The sequence below is a fragment of the Taeniopygia guttata genome, chromosome 1A (genome assembly GCF_048771995.1).
Source record: "Taeniopygia guttata chromosome 1A, bTaeGut7.mat, whole genome shotgun sequence".
In the NCBI taxonomy this organism is placed as follows: domain Eukaryota; kingdom Metazoa; phylum Chordata; class Aves; order Passeriformes; family Estrildidae; genus Taeniopygia; species Taeniopygia guttata.
In genome coordinates, this window is record NC_133025.1 from 39,327,181 (window position 1) to 39,348,401 (window position 21,221).

Consider the following 21,221-nt stretch of genomic DNA (forward strand, 5'->3'; position numbering starts at 1 on the left):
ATAAATGCTACAGAAGAGAAAAGGAATGAAGCAAGAGGAAGTTTAAAAATAAATTCTAAATGTATTCACTACTTTATCTCGTTTACAGCAGTCTCAGCTGGTCTTCTCTGAGAAACATATTTGTGGGCCCGAGAATCTACTTACTAGGTCTGTGTAAGGAGATAAAACCAGACTTTTTACTCAGCAGAGATGATGGGCAATAACATTTCTGCTGAGTTCTTGCTTATATCATGAAATTATCTGATTTATCAACTGCACTTTTGACTTCCTTCCAAAAGAAGACTTTTCTGCTTAACACCAGAAGAGAGTCCCAGAGTCTGGCTGTTAGGGTAAAGACTGCCCTTTCTTCAAAGTAACAACCAAAAAGACTTCTGTGCCTTTTAAATGGAAATGTATCCCATTCCTTTTAGCACTGTTTCACAAAGTAATGGGTAACAGTGAGACATTTTATAATTTAACCACCCTAGATATATGCAGTGTATACATGAAGTCTCAGGAATAAGTTGCATTAGTCTTTCAGAAATAAACCCAAATTGGGTCCATGTATGATTTGAAATATGCAATGACCAAGAGGTGTGAGTTATGATAGATTCTTTTCAGTGTGCATGATACCTGAATTTCATTTGCTGGGAATTTTCAATGCTTTTAATAAAACTGTTTTTACTCAATGTAAAGTAGCAAATCTTTTGTGGTCTTTCCTAAAACAGTTTGAACCTTGTTATTGTTTTGACATTTTCTTCTTGTTTTATATCCTGGAATGAAGCATGATTCTCAAACAAAGAAAAATCTGATTCTGTCAGATAAAGTAGAAGTTGATTAGGATGCTAAAGTACTTAATTGTTCTTGGTAATTAATTTTTATGCTCTTCTATTAATTAATTAGAGAAAAAGTATCAAATCAGCTGTCAGGATTTTGAACAAAGGAAACAAGCTTTTATGCCTACATTGCATTCTTACACTTGCATTGAAAATTTGCTAACTTCTGTTGCAAAAATTCAGGCTTGAAAATTGCTCCCTATCCAGTGTTCCCCCCACTATGTAATTTTGTTGCATCCGTCCGTCCTCTTTTTTTTCCCTCTTTTTCTTCTTTCCACATGAATATACACATTACTATTTAGCTTAATTAATCATAAGCTCACAATTGGCTTTATGAGACTGGATCTGACACTCCTCAACTGATGTACAATTTCATACAAATACAAATGATTCATTGTGTGACAGACATCTTTTGCAAGAGGAAAGCTTGGACAATTCTAGTTGTTCAGTCTTCATCTAAAAATGAAATAGACTCTGTTCTAGTTCTTTCATGTACATAAAGGTGCCTTGCAAATAGATCTTCAGTCTTACTAATCAACTATGTTCCATAGTTGTTCCACAGCTTCCTTTCTGTTTTTCTTACGAAGATGTTAGAATGGCCATCATCATTTGATCTGTAATTTTACAGTGCTCAGTAGCAATGGCTAAAAGAGTTTCTGTTCCTCATCCTTTGGGTTTAGGAATGGGTTGTTTTGATTTCTCTAAAGGTAAATAGAGGTTTTTTGGTGGGTTGTTTTTTTTTTTTTTTTTTTGAGGAACATGTCCTAATCAGAGGTTATAGTGAAGATGCAAGTCCTCTTGAAAATTCTTATATGGTTTTTATAGAACAGTTAATTTTCTTTCCTCATAGAGTTATCCTTGATCTTATCATTCAGTTCTGCAAAAGAGCAAAATACTCTTCTCTGAGAAACATAGACTTATGACTTATATTGACTTGAAGAAAATGGAGGGGACTCACTGCACTACAGAATTGTGACCAGTATTTAGTAAATCACTGTTGGCCTCTCAAACCTTGCCCATAGACACAGTTAAATTGTATTTAAATGTGTTAAATTCAGTAGCTGACAAGATTCTGTTGGTCAGTGTAATTTATTGATGTTCTAAGGTACTTTCTATTACCAAGCCATCTACTAGATAAAAGACTTTTCATTTTTAGAAGGTCTACAAAATACTAAACTGAACCTCTGTTCTTCTCTGAAGGATCACACAGTGCAAATTAGTTTGGATATTTTACTCATGGTGCAATACTGCTTGCAAATCAGGATGCTAAAAAATAATGTACTTGTAGTTGTTATGTTACCTATTGACAATACTACTGTACAAGAAAAATGTTTGGGCATTCTAATGCACTACAGGAAATGACATTAGGAAAAATAATTACTTAATTTTAATATCAGCTTCAATTAGAAACAGACTTACATTATTAAGGAAAAAGATAGTCTAGAAGAAAATATTTTAACCTGCTGAGTAGGAAATTAAAATCAGCACAATGTAAAAATCACCAGCAAAATAGTTCATCATATTCAAAGCTAGTAACTTTTTATAACACTCTTGCATATCCACACTTGAATTTTCATGCCAGCTATTCCCATAGTGCAGCAGTTGCACATCCAGCTGAGACATGCCCTAGGATTTGTGTTGGGCAGCAGCTGGGAGTAGATGTGGACCATCCCTATGAAGTCACTGCTGCTGGTTTCCTCCCTGCACCTCTCTGACTCTGCATTACTGCAAGAGGCTGGGCATGGAGGTGACAAAGGCCATCAGCCAGCCAGAAGGGGTTCAGAGATTACATGAGTCATGACAGGTATCTACACCAGGGAATTGGGTGCTCCGACAGTTCAGCACACCCAGCACCTGCTGGTTTTGCAAAATGTTGGATGACCCTTTTGCACAGCAGACCTTACGTAAACAACTGTGTGCTGTTAAATTGTTGGCTCTCCTTCCATATTGACTAGCTTTAGAGACTAAAGGTTGAATTAAACAAATGTATTATTCCACCGTAGCTTACACCACTATGATATCTTTACTTCCAGATGTCTGTGTTTTCTAAAGCTTCCCATTTGCCATTAATCTTTCTCTTACAGGCTTTCCAGAAGAGGTTTGAGTAAATTTGAAATGTGCACATAATAGGATAACTAAAGCCATTTAGCTGTTCATACCATGTAGTTTTAGCAAAGAATCAGTATTTTGTATGTAGCAACACTTAAGGACCGAGAAATGATATAATATTCCTCTCAAGCCTACCTATTTTATCTATACAGAGGCTGCGATGGACTGTTTTCATGCAGATTGAGAAGTCTGAATGTGACAATTACTCAGATTAAGATTTAGGAATATGACAGAGGAAATTTTTAATGGCATTTTTCAGCACCCTGGCAACAGCTCCCATCCCAGAAGAGAAATGCTTCAGATGCAATTAAAGATTAGTGCTTAATAAAGAATTCTCTTTCCAAAGGAACTGGATAGACTAGTAGATGTGGTGGCTGCAGAATTGCAGAGTGAACCACAATAATACATAGCAGTTTGGTTTAAAAAAATCAAACAAACAGTCACAGGAAGACTGCTTTTCATTTGGACATGCATTTGCAGTAAAAGTTTAAAGTCCTTCATTGAAACCTTTTGGTGTATCACAGACTATATTTCATTCTAAACTGTCAAGTGATAAAAATGGTTTCTATAGTATTTTATAACTTTGTTCATTTCAGATTCCATGAATCCTGAATTTTTGAGTGTCTCTTACTTCTGAGTCAGGAAGGACTGCCAGCTGTGACTGACATGTAACTACCAACTCCATGTTAGTGATTGAACTGCTAAAAGTCAGTAGACAAATTAGAGCTTCTTTCTAAGTGCCCAGTGACCTACATGTAAAGAATTCTACACGGGGTAGGAGCCTGAGACTCAGGAAGATAAATATTTTGAAGTAGTAATTTGGAGGAAAATAATGATCAAAATTTTTCATGCTCTTACATGCAAACACTGCAGAGAAACAAAGTGACCAGAAGTAAGAAAGTGTGTTGAAGCCATTGAGCCAGATGCTGTTTTGCTGTTCAAGAATGGTAGCTCTAGATAAGTCATCAGCAGATGAGATGTTCAGATATGTACATGCACAGCTAAGTTTGGTAATGATATTATCTAATTGATAAAACTTTTAGAGAGGTTTAGCTATGACTAGATTACCAGAAAGATAGTGTGATCAGGTCACAGATGGTTGTTTTCTCAGTCTTTATTAGTGTTCATCACTGAGCACACCTCACACCAGGAAGTGTGATATCACCCTTCCTAGCTATTGTTAACTCTGTGGTTTAGATTAGATTCCTACCTTGAGGAACTAAAACTTGTGGGACCAGGCACAAAATGGTAGACATTAATTTAAAATGGTAATTTAGGTTCACAATTCGGAGTTAATTTTAAAAGAACAAAAACAAAGGGTGGGAATCTGAAATAACAGTCTTCACATGGTTGCAAGTGATGGTTAAAGGATGGGTGATTGAGTAAATTAGTGTGACTTTCTCATGTATTAAGCCACGTTCATCTAACTTAAGTGGGATAGTAAAGAAATGCCATGGAGTAGGGGAATTTTAACGCAGAAGATGGAATTTTTATGTACTGACAAACCCAGATGCAGTCTACTTTTGTTTTGGTTTCTTTTCAGAAGATAAGCTATAAAATAGTTTCACAAATTAAACTTATTTTTTGTTTTCTGGCAAGGTAGAAAAGTTTGGCTGTGGGCTAAGAAACTCTCTTCTTCCATTTCTGCTCCTGCAGAGTCATATGATAGACATTAGAATATTTTTAAGGCCAGACCTTGTGGTGTGAAATCATCTCTGGAGAAGATCACAAGGGAAACTTTCTCTTTTTGTATAATGTATATATCCCAAACAAAGGAGAGTCAGTGCCTTGCTAGCATTCCACCACTGGTGTACAGATGTTACAAATCATGTTTTTATTCATGAATATTCATTGCCTAAACAGTAGCAGGCATATGAAAGTCTGAATGGGAAGCTTAATAGGAACAATCTTGCTTCTTCTTATTATTTATTATTTTTAAAGTTATTTAATTTTAAAAGTGACTTAAAATTCTCTTTTAAAGTCTTTGATGACTTTGAACACTTGTATTATGGGGTATTTTATTTTATTATGGGGTATTATGGATATTACTGAGATTTTTTTCCTGATCTAAGTGCAGACTATCAATCTAAAGTAACTGCAACGTCTTAGAACAGTGTTTTTGCACTAACTTCTACAATGTTTCATGGGAAGCCCTGAAGGGCCTTGACTCATATCCTGAAAGGAAGTGGCAGTAACAATCTGTCATGGTTTAAGACAATTTTAAAAAACACTCTAAAACAAGTTACCTCCCCTTGGTTCCAACCAGTCCTCTTCCACAAATAAGGAACAGGTACCAGCAGATAAAAGTGAAAATAAAACCCCCACAACCAAATAGTTTACTAATAAGAAAAACTGCAACAGGCAAAAAATGCCAGTAAATAATATCTAGATACAAAACTGCTAAATCTCAGGAAATCCCTGAGAACAAAGTTACTCAAATTGTTGGGGCACTGTCCCTCCCGAGCTGGCGGCTCCGGCTGCTGGCAGCACGCAGGGAGAAAAGGGAAATGGCGGCCGGCCCTGCCCACAGAATGGCAGCCCCCAGGGGCGACCACACGGCTTGAAGGGCAAAAGGAAAATGGCACTGACTCTCCACCCCAGGATGGCGGCCAACACAAGCAATTACCTCCTTTCCCCCTGTACCACTCACATGCCCCGTGTGTGCCCAGTCTGTGCGCAGAAAAGTGTGCTGCAAAAACACTCCTTTGTCCACTAAAGCCTCCTTAAAGGTTCTTTAAAGGAAATGTTCCTTACCTCTTCCCTGCTGTGACCACTTTCTTTTTTAAGAAAACAAAACCAAGCCAAACAAACTCACAGATTCACAAGGATACTTTGCGTGCAGCATGGAATCATCCTGGGGATGCAGCTCTGCCCCAGGTACCATTTGGTAGCTCTTTAGAGGTGTTGCATATTTGAAATCTTCTTTGCCATCCTACAATAATCTTCAAGTGTCCTTGTTGTAATCTTTGAGGATTATATTATACCGGATGAAACAGGGTGGAGTTAATGCACAGATAAAGGACTAACCTGAAATTAAGCTGTGGAATCATTCATGAACCTTAATCTCTTAATCATGCAACAGTTGCAGGATTGTTGTGGTTTGATATTGGTACTATGCCAGCGCCCCCATGAAAATGTAATTTATTAATTGAATTTTGTGAAATGTGATTGAGAATAGAGTAAAGCAGGCTAAACTTAATAATAAGGAGCTATTATTACTATATTACTATAAAAGGGAAAAGAAAGAAAAAAAAAACACACAAAAAAATTTAAAATTAAAACTTTTTAAAGTATACTTCCTCCCACTACCTAACTCTAATGAATTACAGTGAGATACAATTTAGACCTTAATCAGGTTTTTACTCTCTAGACAATTGATATTTAGTCTATTGAGGGAGAGAGGAGCTCCTCCTGTGCCACAGACCCCCCAAGAAACACTGCTGCTACATCTTGTGCTTTTATGTCACACATGGCACTGCTTGGAGAAAAAGGTTTGTTAATGGCGACCCTCTCTTTTTTATGTACAGTGCTCTTATTATTAATGTATGGATGGACAGACTGTTTTTAGGATTTTTTTTTTAAGGATGCCTTGCTAAGATGGGAAAAGATTAACAGTTCAGTTTTTCATTTTTAGGACCACAGTCCTCCCCATTTTCCCCTGGGGCTGAGGGTCTAAGAACAGAGATTTTTTTTCTCTTCTTTTTTCCTGAAGACAGGGGGTACTATTACAAATTTCTCTAACTTTTTTCTGTTTGTTTTACTTGTGTTTTTTTCTCAGCTGAAGCATGGTCTCTTTGGTTTATTGGCATTTTCTTAAAATATAGTTTCTTTTGGAGGAGAAGATTGGTTCAGTCTGTGGCTATTAAGAAAAAGTCTAGCTAAAAGCTACTCCATCATCTCCTCTTACTTAGAATTTCTCCTTTTAATATCTCAGGGTCTAAGCTGTTTCTCTTCTTATTTTTTAAACTGAGGAGGAGAAAAATTTTATAAAGCTTTTATTTTTCAGGAAGGGTTAAAAGTCCCGACTCCCAAGGATGGCTCGCTGCCCAGGCTCCAGCTCCCACAGGCGGCTGGGCACCTTGTGGCCCTCCCGCTCTTCTCCTTCCCCGCGGTGAACTGCTGGCAAAACCACCGCTGTCTCTTTTTCTCTCTTGGGAGAGAGAGACTCTGGAGGGAGAACAGAGACATCTTAGATTTCTATACTCTTTTATTTGCAGGGGGCCAGCCCGGTTTTAGTCTTTTTACTTTTTGGCCTACCTCAGTCAGGCCATGGGCCTTCCCCTCCCTGACCCAGCCACGGCCAGGCAGGGGAGAGTTTTGCACTGACCGCCAAAAGAGAGCGAGTTCTCCTGGGAATTCTGCTTTTAACCCCTCTGTGTTCTCAGAGGCATGTCTACCTTCAATTGGTCAATATCTAAATTGACCTCTTCCTTTCGAGAAAAATTCTTTTTCTGTGTCAAACTACAACAAGGATTTAGAAACAAACTTGGTTTTCTCTCTTCTTTCTTGTCCCTTGATTTTTGTTTTTATTGCTTTAAAAGGGAATAGGAACATGTAGAAGAATAAAGCTGCAAAATAGGAATGTAAAGGCAACCTCAATTCTTTAATATATTTTGTCCTGAACAAAATGTTATTAAATTCCTTTTTTTCTTGGTGCTCTACCAATGCCAAATGACTTTGTTCAGGCCTTGCATGACATCAAATGTGCTTGGAAGAGATGCAGCATGTCAGATGTTTTAATCTTGAATCTATTGAGGTGTTCTAGGCAAATATCACAGTCCCAGCTACTGAATCTAATGCAGCAGTGGGTGCTGTCAAACCTCCTGGGAGGGGATATAAATAACCTTACTAACTGGACAAGGAAAAAGAAAGGCAGCCTGGAAAAGTCTTTTGTTCCAGAAAGAAATTGAAATGGTAGCACTGTTTATACTGACTAAGGTATTCCCATCTTCTAAATCATCTGTCATTTCAGATTTTGAAAAGAGTCAGAAAGCTGCAACAAAACATATCTGAGTGCAAGTCATGGATCTTGTCCTTGGTGTCATAATTTTGTGACACAATTTTCTTTCTGCGATAATATTGGGAAGTGAGAATGACAGCTGTATGGAGAACCTATGGGTTGCTGATGAGCTGTTGATAGCATTTTGCACAGAGAAAATACTTTCCAGCATGCTTCTATACCTTATCGCATGCTAAATCTTGGAGTTTATAATTTAGAAATTAATAATGAAGTTCTTTCACAAAATGAAATTACAGATAGTATATTTTATTAAATATGCACAGTTTTCATCTGGGTAAGCAACAGATGTGGCCAAACACCTGGAGTTACACTGGACAGCATTTCAGCAGAAATGTTCCAATGCTATTATAAATCTGTGAAAGAGGCACACCCTTTTTGATAGACACTGTTTTTTCTAGACTCAAGTGGTTTATTGTGCAGCTGGTTATCTGAAACCTTCCCAAATTAGTCCAAGTTAATAGTGCAGAAAAATATTTTATTTTTTTCTCCTTGAAATACTTACATTCTTTGCAGTGCTGTGCTTTTGTTAAACCTTGTATGACTATAGAGCAATGCACAGGAAGCAGAGGTCACCATATGAAGTTCCACCTACCTCCAAACTTCAGATGGGAAGTGGGCTGGGCACCAATCCACATAACATTGGCTCCAATTGATACGAAACTCTGAAGGCCTTCTAGTCAGCAAACGGCTGCATATGGTGGGAGGAACACTGTAAATGCTGCAGCAATAACTGACTTCTGGGAAAAGAATACAAACATTGAAGTGTTTGTAATTAATAACCATTTCAAGATGTTTGCCATTAATTGGAAACCATTTGCAAACTGTCCTGCTTAACTAATCATCCTATACTAGTCCCTGTAATTTTTCCTGTGTCTCTGAGAGAAATTGCAAAATGTCTCATCCATGCCCTTGAAAAGGCATTAATAATAAAGTGAAATCCAAATGTGTTCATTTTAGCTCTGAAGTAAAGCTCAAGCTCCATGCTGAGCACAATTACAAATAACGTATGAACTACCATGATGCTAACTACAGATGTCCAGCTGGTGAAAAAGTGGGTAAGCTATGTTTAAGAGCACATATACTTACGAAGTTTAAAATGAATTACTTATCTTAATGTATTTTGCCTTCCTAGCAGTGCACAACTTCTTGCTGATACCACAGTGTACTCAGCTGCAATTGGGTATTTTTATGGATAGTCTGTAGAAGGAAAGTTCTCAGACTAAGGACAACAATATCCACAGGATTTTAATATATCTACAAAATATAGGGTAAACTGATTTTGTTTAGGAGGAACTCAATAATTCAAATGCAATAGCCGTGAAAATGTTGCTAACACAAAGTTGTCTGAGTGTTAAGTTTTCTAAAAATACTGGAGTGAAGCATTTTGTATGTAGTCTTTTGTAATTCTTTGATTGAAGAGGCTTCTCCACTTGTTTTTTAAACCAGCATAAGATGAAAGAAGAGTGAGTTTTAAACCAAAGTCAAGGTGTTGCCTCATCTCATAAAGATGACAAAATTGCAAATGCAGCTGAAATTTTATCCATTGTGTTCTCCACCTGACTGGTGCAGAAGCACAGCAGTCAGGCTGAAGAAGAGGGAGAGACCATACATGTGTCAGTGAGGAGCCTTGAGAGAGCAGTTGCAAAGACACAGATTAAATCTGAGATGTGAAGCCACAGCTAATTTTTGAAAGATTTTTTTAAATGGTTTGTGAGTCAAGTGTTTTACCAAAGACAGTGGCTGTTTTGTATCTATTTTATGTCTGAGAACAGAGGGTTGCAAAACCTAATGACTGATAACAGTTTTGTTCCACTGTCTCTGAACTTCTGTTTTCAGTGGCCTTTTTTTGGCCATTTCAGTAACCCCAAATTATACCTCACTGGAACATTCCTTTAAATGAAGGTAAAGCTGGATCAGCACAGTCTGTTAACCATCAGTTAGACATATAGAAATAGCTGGTGGTATGTCTCCTAAAATAAGAAGGGGGACACAGGTGTTTCTGTTTTTCCACTGAAATACCCTCACTGAATACCTGCTGTATGCACATGGCATCTCCACTCAGGTGTTCTTTAGACAGTGGGTTGCACTACACACTCATTTTTGTAGTACATACTACACAGGATAGACAGGAGGAGACACAATTTCTACATGGGAATTAAAGGAAGATTGAACAGGCTAAAGGAGAAGTGAATTGGATGGGGCTTAGGGATATGGCAAACATCCATTCCAGCCATAAGTGCTTTAGGGTCCTGGTATTATTACTTCTTCTCTGCCTCTTTGGGGTTTTATTAAGGTCAGGCAGAGACAGAGGAAACCCCATACAGCACAGGTACAATACAGTAACTTTGCCAATAAGCCAGAAGTCTTGCCTGAGGCCAAAGCAAGCAGGAATAGACATAGTTATAAGCTTAACAATTTGAAAAAATTAATAGTTCAATGCATTTTCTGAGTGAAGAAAACTGGGGCTCTTTTTTGACTGAAGAAAACTGGACCCTGCATCTCTCTCCAAAGAAGTCCTCACCAAGTTGTCTTCTAAAACTCTTTTGAGGATTCTGTTAAAGGTGTATGCTAGTTCTACACTGACTGTATCAAGATTTCTCTATAAAGAGAGAAAAAGATTCATTCACATTTAAAATGATCTTTCATCCTTATGACAGTTCTTATGATGCTTAAAATTTCCTGTAGTTTCACCCTTTCTCCCCAAACTAGAAACTATTAATGTATTTTGCATTCATTTACTATACATTCCCTCTGGTCCATATATACATTATAATATTTGCAGGCAGAACATTCTATTTAACTAGTAATCTAAAGTTTCACAGCTTGCCAAGAAAACTAAAGGGGTTTGAGTGGTGGAGATTAAACTGAAGAAGAAATTCCAGCACTGTAAATTGTAAAACTTTACACCTTACAGCTGCCAGTTGTAATCCACAAGGAGACAGTGTTCTTAAGCTCCCAGGAACTTAGACTGGGCCATTTTTTAGCAAATACTTTTGTTGTTCCTTCAGAAAGTGAAGAAAAGGGAAGACAGACGTTCCAAACCCCAGAAGAACCCTTACATACAGAGTATGTAGCATTCATGAGGAGTTACTTTGTCCTTGAGTGTGGAAGGATTGTGGTTATTTGATAAGATCTGTTAAGATTACACTTTTCTTGTTATTGTAGTTGAAATATAACAGCTGAAATGTTACACAGGCTAAGTCATACTAAGCCTGAGAGGATTTTCACAATGTAACATTTACATAAGATAAGGACATGGTTGTTTCTAGTTCTTTTTAACTGAAATACCTTCATGTTACTATTACCACATTATTTCTGTCTTAAACCAGCTTTTACCATAAGATTAAATGGTTGGTTTTTTTTGAAATCCATAACAAGGCTTAGTTTAATAGTCCATTTTCTTAATAACTTTAAAAAATTAGCATCAGACAAAATTCGTGAGGCAGTTAAGATTCCTGAAGTTACAGCTAACTTGCAAAAGTAAAGCAATTCATTCAGCACTGAGGGGTGCTGGGCAGCACATTACTGTGCTGAGACCTTCAAAAAGGAAAACCACGTCTTCTTCTGAGTGAATGAGAGGCCCAACAATTGCCTCTTTTTTCCTCTAACAAAAGAAGGAGCAATGGAAAATTATTTTGGGCAGGCCCAGGGTAACCTGAATTTAAGAAGTGTGGCATGGCAAAGGAAAGAAGGGAAAGACACAGGACAATTCTATATATCTATTTATCATATTTTTTCTGCCTGCGTCTTTGTGGTGAGAGAGAGAAAAAGGGAAGAAAGAGGCATAAGAAATACCAAAGAATCAGTCAAAGGTCAAATCTCAAGATGAAATAGTCACGAATGCAGAGCTCAGAGGGAATACTGGAAGACAAGAGAGAAAAACACCTTCTGATCAAAACTGAGTAATAATGTGCTCCTTGCTAGTGACTATAGCTTATGAAGAAATATCTGGATCCAGAATGAATTTGTTTTCCTGATGCAAATACCCCAGAGAAGTCTCTAAAAGGTCTAAATACCCAAGGTAAGCAAAATAACCTTGTGCTGTAACCCTTATATTTCATTAGTTATTGGGAAAAAAATATATGATCTTGACAGTCTTGAAAATAAGTGCATTAGACAAGAAAGGGGCTTACTAATCAATGTGTTCACTAATTTTAAATGGTAGGTTATTTTTTCAAGTACTTTTTGATTGTGCTTTTAGATTGCACCTTTGTTTTAAACTGATTTTGATTTTTTCTGAGGTTTCTTCCATGTCCATTTCTATGGAACATGCTTTTTAATTGGTACTATAAAGCGCTTCTGCAAAATGAAATAGAAAACAAATACCTTGTGTTATGGAAGAACTCCATGAAGTCCCTGGACTTAGTTTGCTTTAATTCAGATTCACATACGTAGGTTTAGTGCTAGTCAAGTCTGTGAGCAGAATTAGAGATAATTCCTTAAACCATGCTTAAAAGATTATCATACCTTCCTCTGTCATTTTCAGTGCAGCTGTCACTTTATCACTTTTCTTCCAGTTAGAAAAGGGAGGCAAGATTCATATGGAAATCTACTGCTATTCTGTGGTTCTTTTGGTCTGAAGTAAGCCACAGGGAAATGGAAGTAGTAAACACAAGAGAAAATGGTGTCCTATGCTTTTGTTAAGTTGCATTTACTTGGTTTGACCAAGGAATAAGCACATGAAATCTAAGATCCAAAGGAAACTTGTCTGTATAATTCTGAAGTTTTCTTTTGGTACTGAAATCCTATGAATCTAAGTCCCTTCATGGCACTTTGGAGATAGGTCATTAAAAAGCAAAACCCTTTTCACTGGGCATGGAAGGAGCCTTTTCCCTCTTAGCAGTCTGTACGGTATGCCAGGAACCAGGAAGCCTGACAGTCCAAAGAGCCATCATTTAGTAAAAACATTTTCCTTGTAGGCAGTGAATGAACCTGCTAGAAATGTTCTAATGCTGAAATACAGTCCTTTCTAGAAGTCAGATTTTTTACACAAATTTCCCATCAGTATCACTCTAAGAGAAGGCACACTGCATTTATTGTGAGCACTAAAAAACAAGAACCAAAGTATAATTTGAATCTCATGTCAAAAACAGCTACTCATCGAGGAATTATCTCCTGGCAGTGGTAAGGAGAAATCTAAGGGAGACACAGATTTCAAAAGACTTCAGGATAGTTACACTTTTCACATTTTAATAGTTTCTGACACAACAGAGCTATCTTCCCTGCCATCACTTTTCATCATTGAGTTTCTCTGGCAGAAAAACTGCATACAGAAGAGCTCTTATCCTCTACCTGAAATCATAGATAAAGGGGCTTAAGTTGGAATATCTTAGACTCTAAGCATTTTTCTACTTAAATATTGAGAAAAGCTTGAGAAAATGCATAATTTTGAAATAATTTTGATAAGAAATTATAGATGTTTTGTAGAAAGCATTTTTAACATTTTTAACAAATTTCTGAGGGTTTAGGAAAATATGCTTTTTCTTAAAGTTTGCCAGGCTTACTAGTTCAGTAAGACCTGTTGAAAGTGTTGCTTTAATAAGTGACCACTTCTACTCAGCTCAGTAAAGAGTCATTATTTCTCCATTTATCTTTTCTCTGTCAAATTCAAAATCCTATCCAAGTTTAAGAGGTTAATTTATTTATAGTTGTTATTATTATTACTCTTGTTTGTTTTGGCTGTTATTTACAATGACTACATAGAGAACTTTTACACTGTTGAGATTTATAGTGTGCAAAACTTATGTCCGTTGAGATACCTACAGTACTTTGAGTGAGGAAGTGCTAGAAGAGGTGCGGTCAAGGAAACGAGGCTGGTACTCTGCTTTATTCACCTGATACAATTTAAGGGATAACTTGCTCATGTAACAGGTTCTGTATATTTTTAAAATACAACATTATTCAAAATATTTTCAATTTCTCAGTAGCTATGCTTCTGTCTCCTTTGTTTGATCCCCACAAACTAATGTCAGCTGCATTTCAGAAGTGACCCTGTAATAATTTTTCATCTTTTCGTAGAAGGATGCAAAAATTACTATATATACATTCTGAAGAAGTTCAGTGACATGCTGGAAAGCCAGGTGACTAGAAAGAATAGTTTCACAGCTGGCCCACTTTTATTAGCTTTTCTAATATGTGAATATCTCTTATTTTATTCAAATGAAGCATTTTCTCATGCTAATTGCTTTTAATTTTCACTTCTAATGTTTAATTCTCACAGTTGATTTTTCATCAATAGGTTTTCCAGAGTCATGCATGTTCTCTTTTTCTACAGCTTGTGCCAGTCACCAGATAAATTTGCAGGTTACCACAATATCCTGGATATGAAATAGTGCATTATTTCTTCCAAAGCTGCTAACCTGACATGCGTAGTTTAGGAGAGTATATCTTTGAAAAAAATTGTCCGTTTTGGACTTCTTTTCCTTTTCTCAACACCACAGTGATCTGTCAGGTTTATAACCGTATTGCACATGGATACCTCTCCCTCCTTGCTGTTGCATCATGTATCATTTCCAAATGCTCTGGAAGTGCTCAGCAAAGCTGAACAATATCCCTTTTTTGAAGACTTATTGCATGTGGGTTCTAAAGCTGCACATATTTCCTATGGGTACTTGAGAGCTTTATCATGTCTCCCTCTCTTTTTCCTGTTTTAGTTCACCTGTGGCCCCAGATATCTTATTCAATACATTTTTGTTGTGGCTCATTACACTGACATTTTTATTTTATAGAAGTTTTCCTTTGATGTTGACTGTAAGATGAGTAGATTTCCTAATGAAATGTACATCAAACAGTTTGTTCACTCTTTCATGAGTGTTCTTTGGAGAGAAATGAGGGAGAAACATCTTGAAAATTAAATTTAAATTACTCTTGAAAATGAGTAATGAACAAACTGCTCATCTCAGTAAAAGCTCTACCCAATGGAAAAGGCCAGCTGGAAGAGAAAGCCAGGTTCAGCCCATGTGAGTGGGAAGATGGAAGGGGTTAGTCAAGCCCTTCCAGAGCCAAGAGCTTTAAGAGATTTTCGCACCGACTGTCATCACTCTTCCCTCTCCCCACTCCCTCCAGCTATCCTTGGGCTTTTTTTCCTTGAGCTCTTTTCAACCACTGCCACTTTTTTTTCCACCACTTTTTTTTTCTGGAGCAGCAGGAGCCAGCAAGTCTTAGCCGTATTTGCCTGTTCTGGTCACGCTTGCTCTGCCTTGGCCCACCATCATGCACCATCACCTCTGTGGAGCACTGACCCCTCCACAGCTCACCTGTGCTTCCAGCTGCCTTTCTTCAATCTCCATTTCCTCCCATTCTGTTTGCTCTGTGCTGAATTTTCACCCAGCATCACATTCTCATTGACACAAACTCTTCTTTACGTTTCCCCTGGCAAAACAAAGGATTCACTGAGTGAATAAAAATTATACCTGAATGCATGTTCATGAGAGACAGTGAGAGGATAAAAAGTAAAGAACAAGGACAGTTACAAAAAGGCCCGATAGAAACAAAGGTACCCAGTAAATCCTTTTCAGACTTCACTAAGCTAGTGTGCAAGGGAAAAAGAGACATGGAAATAATTCAAACTGGGAAACAATAGGAGAAGAACCTTAATATGAGAGGAAAAATTCAGCGTTTCATTGTCACAGACTGGTTTATAGTACTACATGGAGGACTGAATCAGGAATTTACATTGAAGGAACATAAATTTAAAGGAGTATTATTAAGGGCCTATGAATATGGGAAAACGGAACATGATAAGGTCATTATTCACCTGGAAGAATAATGTCTTTAATATTTTGCTATTAAACTCTGACCTAATATGTAACACATTACAGAAAAAAAATTATTCATCTTATAATAATTCTAGATAAAGAAATTCAATAGCATTTTTGGCAGGCATGTAAATATTATAGCTGAAATATAAAAGAAAAGTGGAGAAATGGGCAGATTATTTAGATCCACTGTTTTTGCTTTATAGATAATTGTATTGATTATCAATTGCAAGTGACATGCCTGATTATTTTGTTATGTTAAAGAGTAAGTGCTTCATAAATCTAGGGAGTGAATCATGGTAATGACACACCCTCAAAATCATAGACTGGTAGACTTGCTAAATACTCGTAAAAGTTCTTTTTTTGTGTATCTGCACTGAATACTAAAAACCAGTTGTATCTCACCTTGCAGCAAATAACTTCAGTGAGGAACTAGAAATTACCTTTATTATCACACATGGGAATTAAAGCTCTTCCATTTTAAATCTGCTTAAATTAAAGTGGGCAGTTCCATGTAACAAGGTGGATAGTCTGACTTTTTGTGGACAACATGTGTAATAAAGAGGTCCAAATCTTGTGCCATGCTGATAAGTGTATTTAGTTTCATTTGCAGAAAGTTGCCCTGGTAATGATATCTACTCATCTTGGCTAAGTTATGCAACTGCTCCAGTCTGTACGGCTCTCTTTTGGATCATATCTGCCTGGAAGCACTTAATCAGTCTCTTGACTTCTATGTGGACCTGGAGAGCCATTAGGAGATAGAGCTGTTGCTGAGGAAGGGGACCAAGCTTACACAGGCTGAGCTGGTTTTGAAACAAAGAGGTTTTGTTGCTTAGGGGTACTGACATATGATAAAAGAATTATTTGTAGTGACAGTAGCATCAGAACAAAGAAAGAAATAATGTATAATAGAAACCTCAGGTCATATGCTCATCTCTTCTAACATCTGTAAAGAAATAGGCTTCCCTGAAATGCAGGTGGTCCACAAAGAAAGGCATATAAAATGCCTAAATCAAAATACAAGCTTCAGGTAATGGCTGAAATAGGTCCCAAGAGGATCTCCCTTCCTTGAACCAACTCTGTACATGACAGCCTATAAAAGGGAGGAAAGAAACACTGATAATTTTACAATACTAGATGTGAGAGCTCAGCACTGCCAGCAGATGAGACTGCTTCAGACCTACTGTTGTTTTAGGAGAATCCAAAATCCAACACTAAATGATGCTAGCAATGGCACAGATTAATCTTATAAAACACATTTAACTATTAAAGGTCTTGACACAAAGGTGAAGTAATTCCAGCTGTTCTGCTGGACCACATAAAAGTCTTATATGATGTCTAACTAAGATATCCATACCAGGTGCAAGTGACAGATGCAACCAGCATGATGGCAGATCAAGAGTTCTTGTAAATCTCATCAGAAGAGGCCATTTATTAAGGGTTTCATAATCTCCAGCTGTTTCATGTCAGCAGATCTGACTGAATTTCTGTGTTAATAGACCTTAAAAAAGCTTCTGTGACTATCTTAGTCCTTTTTCTAAATTGTTGGTTGTGGATGGTGCACTACAGGAAAGATAGTTGAAAAGTTCCTTGACACACAGACCTTATTTCCACCCCCATTTTGTTTTCTATTTGGCTGTATTCAGACATTTCCTGAGGAAAGCCTTTTCCAGCTGAGGAGCACAGACATTTTGAACACAACCCAGCACAGATATTTTGAACAACAGCAGGAAAGTATATGTGGAACTGCTTTTTATGTCACTTTTCACATGCAATAGTGATCCTGAGAGCAAGAAGTTGAACTTAAACTGAATGAATCGTCCTTTTCTGAACATGTGGAGAGTAGACTGAGGCAGTAATTCACATCTTCCCCAGTGAAGTTATAGTACAAGCTGTGAAAGCCATGGGCTGGATGTGTGACTCTGCAGTGACTTTCTCATAGTCCCTAGAGAATGAGTTCCCTCTGAACTGGGCCTGACCTAGATATCCACTGCAGTGTCATTGCAGACATCTTAAGACATTATAAATTACTGATAATCCTAGCCAAATTAAGTAAAGCAACTGAGCTGGTATAAATTGCACAGCTGGAATGAAAAATTAGTTTCTCAAATGATATTCATGTTATTGTTATACCCATTATCTGATTATTACAGATGACAGTATTTATATATAATGAAACCAATGTGCTTTTTCTCAGTGTTCAAGCTTGTTCTGTGTTTTCAGTTAAAATCCTTAGTTATGGGAGTAATCATGAAGTGACAAGTGCTGACCTGAGGTCTGTACAGGCTGGGGGATGAGCAGATAGAGAACAGCCCTGCCCAGAAGAACTTAGGAGTGATGGTGGATGAGAGGTTGGACATGACCCAACAGTGTGCACTGGCAGCCCAGAAACCAAACATATCCTAGGTTGCATCCAAAATGGTATGGGCAGCGGGGCCAGGGAGGGGATTCTGCCCCTCTGCTCTGCTCTTGTGAGACACCAGCTGTAGTGCTCAGGGTACCAGGACAGGAAGGACATGGACCTCTTGGAGTGGATTCAGAGGAGTCTACCAAGGTGGTTAGAGGGATGGAGCACCTCTCCTGTGAGGGAAGGCTGACACAACTGGGATTGTTCAGGCTGGAGAAGAGAAGGCTTTGGGGTGACCTAATTGCGGCCTCCTAGTACCAGAAGGGAGCCTACAGGAAATATGGAAAGAGAATTTTAACATGCATCTGTAGTGACAGAACAAGGGGAAATGGCTTCAAACTGAAAGAGAGCAGGTTTAGACTAGATATTGGTAAGAAGTTCTTGACTGTGAGGGTGGTGAGCCACTGGAGCAGGTTGCCCAGAGAAGTTGTGGATGTCCCATCCCTGGAAGTGTTCAAAGACATGCGGCATGGAGTCCATGGTAGAAGGTTTGGAATGAGGTGATCTTTTAGATCGCTACCAACCTGAGCTGTTCTATGATTCTATGACTCTACTCTGGACAGTGCAGACTGTCTGATGTGAGTGCCACAACTTGATATTGAGTAGTCGACTGGCATGCCAGTACCAGCCATGGCTGGATTATGCCAGCTGCAGACCACAAGATTTCATGAGGCACAGGCCTGACATGGTAATTCTACAGGACTACAGCAAACAATTTCCAGTGAAAATGACATAGCAAAGAATCAGAAAATAGGACTTTGGAGGCACCAAGGATGGTTTCATTGGACCCCCTGAAAAACAATTCTTTAGCTATACTGAAGTAGCTCCACTGACTGCTGAAAAGTAAAGGTTAGAAAACATCTCTAAGGAATACAAATTGGTATTCTTCTTTATTTGGACTTTTTGAAGAAGAGTTGAGCAAGTTTTTTATATATATTTAAGGCTGTAGAATGAAAAAGTAATAAATAAAATCAACATAGGTGCAAAATTGGTCCATCCCCTAGTGTTATTCTAACCTCCTCTGAGATTTGTAGTTCCTGACTAAGGATTTGTTTATAAGCTGGTGATACTTTGCTCTCAGTGCTACTTCAGTATCTGAGCTATTTAAATTAAAGTTAGCTTGCCTATCTCAACATTGCATTGCAGTCCTATACATGATGCCAGTGTAGATGTATACACCTCAGATCTGCAACATTCAGGTCAGTTTTGGTTTGTCAAGAAACTGTTAGAGGAGAATTCACAGGGAAAGAACTGTCTTAAAAATTTCTTCTTTCATTTCTGTTTTTTCTTGCACAAAGGGCAGTCTTGTATTTTCAGTCTGCATAGCCTCAGGCAATTCACATAGTACAGAATAATACTATTCTATTGAGAAATGAATTACAGTGAGAGGTATTGGAGAACTCTGTAACCCTAGAGAACACCAAAAAGTCAGTGTTTCACAGAGGTGTTACAAAGTCACAGTAATACCTCTGTGAGGAAACCTACCTATTACTCACTATCCAGATTGTTCAGGAAGGACACGGGCTCAGAATTATATCTACTGAAACCTGGAGAATGTATTTAAGCATGTCAAGATCCATAACCTGCATGTTTTCTAGCCATATTAGTACCTGTCCTGCTTATGGACTAGTTTAAATTCTCTTTGCTCTTGGGACACTTTGCCCTCCTTCTTTTTTCAGTGACTTGAACACCTTTAGCTAGGGCAAAGGAGAGGATAAGTGTCCCACTGTACTGCTATTACGCAGTAGTTTTGTGAATCTATTGACTTGGCCCAATTAGGAACAGGATCATCAGGAAACCAAATGTGTGCTGAAAGCCTAACAGGAATTTGTAGACCTGTTAAGGAAACTGCCTGGTCTGAGCATTCACAAGACTCTGGCAATCTGGGACCAAAGCCTCTCCATAGCTCCAGTGAGCCCACGGGTGCCCTGCACACCCCACTCACAGTCAGACCAGGTTTCCTGAGCAGTTTAGCCCCAGGTTTCCCACAGCAAAGTCTGAGACGCCTCATTCCATAAAACCATTTATTCACAGTGCAGTAACACAAAACCAGCCCAGGCTGGTGCCTCTGAGGAGAAATCCCCAACAAAGGAACCCTGTGATCTTATACCTTCACAGTCTACCCAGGCACAAGTCTTGCTCTTTTTCCTGAGTTCTTGGCTCCTGCTGTGTCTCCCAGGGTCCATCCACCTGGCTGGCACCACCTTCTTTGTGCCAAAGCATTGGCGCTTCATGGCCTCTTGTCTCAGGCTTCCTCCCAGAGCTCAACCTGCATGTTAATGTGCAGCTTGGAAATAGAGCTGCTTGCACCAGATGTATTCCTCAACAGACCATGCCTTCAGGCTGACAACTAAGGTGCTGCCACCAAAATTAGCTCAAAATCAGCTTCAGCAAAAAAATCTTTATTTGATCATCTGTGACACAGACCCTGTACAGCTTAGTGGGGAGCTGTTTCAGCCAGCTGCATTCTAGGAAGGTAGATAACTTTAGGTGACTTGCAGCATTTCACTATTTCTGTACAGTGAAACAGTGCCAGTACACCTTACCCTTGATAGATCCCTCTTGGATGCTTTTTTATTTCTTATAACTAGTCTCTAGGGCACACCATACATTTGCAGAGAATTATTCTATCTCGTTTTCATTTGTCTTTTCTTCCTTGTCCCTGCCTCCCAAAGCCCTATGATTAGCATTTTGAATGTATTCTTTATGCACCTTAGTTTGCACATTACTGTCTTTAGACTCCATTTCTTACTTGCAGCCTTCTGAAGTCCCACTGATGACAACCAATTCATTATATAATAAAATATAATAAATGAATAACATTCTTGTTTAATTGACAATTGTTTTGGTTGTCATCATATAAAGGCTTAATCTGGCAATAAACTATTTCTGATTAATTAATTGTCCCTACCCCTGATCCTCACTTTTAATTTTACAGGGACTTCTACTGTAGAGTTTTCATTGAGAACTTTGGGCAAGTGTACAAATTGAGGTGTCTTGCAGTGATGAGGCCTTATTCTCTTTTTGCTCAGTCATATACTCTCCTCCCATCTTTCTGTGGGCACCTGAGGTGTATTTATATTCTAATTTTTATGTATTGGTTACAAAATATT

General features: G+C 38.1%; 1 long non-coding RNA gene across 1 annotated transcript in view; it reads right to left on the reverse strand.

The window, feature by feature from the left end:
• LOC121468949 (uncharacterized) overlaps window positions 1–21,221 on the reverse strand; it is a 46,481-nt gene that overhangs the window by 1,357 nt on the left and 23,903 nt on the right. The window contains exons 3-4 of the long non-coding RNA XR_005978738.2: window positions 15,201–15,315; window positions 8,537–8,681 (exon numbers count right to left, since the gene is read on the reverse strand). This is a non-coding gene — a long non-coding RNA (uncharacterized lncRNA). The remainder of the gene's footprint in view (window positions 1–8,536; window positions 8,682–15,200; window positions 15,316–21,221) is intronic.